Raw genomic sequence first — 2,222 nt, 5'->3', positions numbered from 1 at the left:
TGTAGTTATCTCTCCAGTCAGCTGGTCAATAAACCCATCTCTGCTCTTGATTGCCTGAGCTTTTCGAGCTTCAGAATATGCGAGTTCATGACCACCAGCACCCATGTGCCACGTCTCAGACTTGTGCTTCAGGGATTCATCAAGTTTCTTTGTATAGAAGCCACTGCCCTTCGTCACGTTACCAATTTCATTGAGAGTTGTGGAAATGCATGCCACACACAGAGCATGCTGTAAGGTGATTACTCCTGACCAGAAACAAATTTCCAGTCTTTGTAGGTGAAAAAGAAGAAAGATAAAGCTAATTTTAAAAGTAATGGCCAGTTTTCTAGTGGGGGAAAAATGAAGGAACAGAGAATTAATGTTCTTAATGCCACTAATTTCATTATGTTTTTCACACACTGTAACGTCCATGATCTGGAATGTAACATCCATGACAGTGTTTTATTATCAAACAAAGAAGACACAATGCAAAAGAAATATTTATCAGTTCATAATTTAAGTGTAGCCATTTACCTGAAAAACAATATCATTGGTTTTAAGTTATCCCTTCAGAATTCACAGGAACTTAGGGTTGAAGATTTGTATTTAGGAACATGGTTTCTTCAGCTTATTTAAATATAATTTTTAGGAAAAAAGCTCATTTGACGAGTTTTCAACTAAACGTGCAACTCTTTCCTATCTGTCATAAAAAAAGTAAAAGGGAATTATACTTTATTTTTTTGTATCTTTTTTAATGATCTTCTCCCGTCATATTTGTACAAATGTAACGTCCATGGTCGTGGAATGACCCCTTTCCTTTTTCCAAAGTCAATTATTATGGGATGAAATTCTTCGCCTTTCCTCTGAATCAAGACATTGTTCCCTTTTAAAACATTGTGTAGGAAGCCTTTGTTGTGAATATGTTCCAGGGTTTTTACAATATCTTGGAATACCCTGACTATTTCGTTCTTTGTAAAGTCTTTTTTTTATGGCTTTAGACAGGGTTAGGCTCCGTTCTCCTGTCTCCTAGAACTGAAGCAACAGAGAAATAGGTTCCTTTTCCGTGCAAACACCTAAAAGGAAAGGCAGATTGGGATGATCACCTAGACTATATTTGTTACTTCAGCTTCATGAAGTACCTCGCGCTTGCAACATCCAGTTTCTTTGCGAGATTCATTGTGCATTTTCATTTCCTTGACTACAGTCTTCATGCCTCTGTACTCTGCGAGATAAACTTGTCCAAATGTCCCAGCACCTATGGGCTGATGAGATATCTTGACGAGCAAAGATGGATTAATTTACCTCACAGCAGCCGCTTTCTGGTTTTCCGGCCACTTCGACGTATTACTTTTACTGGATTCAACGACAACTGTGCTTGTTTTTCCAAATACTTTCTGGGTATTGGAGCTGGAAATCTCCGGTCTTTGTCGTTTTACTGCCATTGACACCAATCTCTTTCCTCTCGAAAGCATGCTGGCATTTTCTGCTGCGTCATTTGCCTTTCTTCCTTGATCTCGGACTCCTGTAATCGTAACAATTGTCTTTCAGTATCGCAAACGAGATCAACTCGTCCTCTTCATTCACAGGTAAAACAACTTCAGACTCTCCAGCAAGCACTGTTTCGGTGACACAAGATGCCGCTCCATATGCCATTTTCTTCTGGCGCCTTTGTCTTATCTTTTTTTCTTTAAGCCTCTTTTTCCACTCCCGTTTCTCCTCCTTCTTTTCTTCCTTAGAGTGTGAACTACTGCAGTAGTATCTGTGTTCCTTTGCTATAGCCTTAGCTTCGTCACACATGGCCGATATGAAGCTGTAGCAAACACTTGTGTCAAAAATACTCTGGCTACGGTGGGGTGGCAAATGGAGCCACATGATACCGTGCAATTAAAATTCTTTCCTTTAATTTTCCTTAATGTTGAAACCATTTACGAACATACTGTTTGGTGTCATACTTCACATAAACGTTCCTCTACTTATTACTCAATTTTGTTCCTTCTTTGTAGAAAAGTTAGGGGATGTCGGCTTTTTACTATAATTGTTGTCATGTCAGTGTGTGAAATTATTTCGCTTCCATTTCTGTGAAAGTTTGCATTCAGACAGACCACACGTTACCTGCGTCAAACATGTCATTGATAACAACAGAATGTTCGCTTTGTGGAAAAGCCTTTAAAACGTCTTACTCTCTCAAGAAGCATACAAAGCAGCATCATGCAAGTGCACAAGACACTGTAGAGTATTGTGCA

The 2,222-nt window shown here is 39.1% G+C and overlaps 1 long non-coding RNA gene across 1 annotated transcript in view; it reads left to right on the top strand.

The window, feature by feature from the left end:
* The window catches only part of LOC138042977 (uncharacterized), a 28,446-nt gene extending 28,396 nt beyond the window's left edge, over positions 1-50 (top strand). Inside the window, exon 2 of the long non-coding RNA XR_011131152.1 lies at positions 1-50. This exon is cut by the window's left edge and continues 671 nt beyond it. This is a non-coding gene — a long non-coding RNA (uncharacterized lncRNA).
* The last annotated feature ends 2,172 nt before the right edge of the window (positions 51-2,222 follow it).

The sequence above is a fragment of the Montipora capricornis genome, chromosome 3 (assembly GCF_036669925.1).
Source record: "Montipora capricornis isolate CH-2021 chromosome 3, ASM3666992v2, whole genome shotgun sequence".
NCBI lineage: Eukaryota > Metazoa > Cnidaria > Anthozoa > Scleractinia > Acroporidae > Montipora > Montipora capricornis.
The sequence above is the reverse complement of the archived record's forward strand: the minus strand, read 5'-3'. Positions and strand labels throughout refer to the sequence as shown.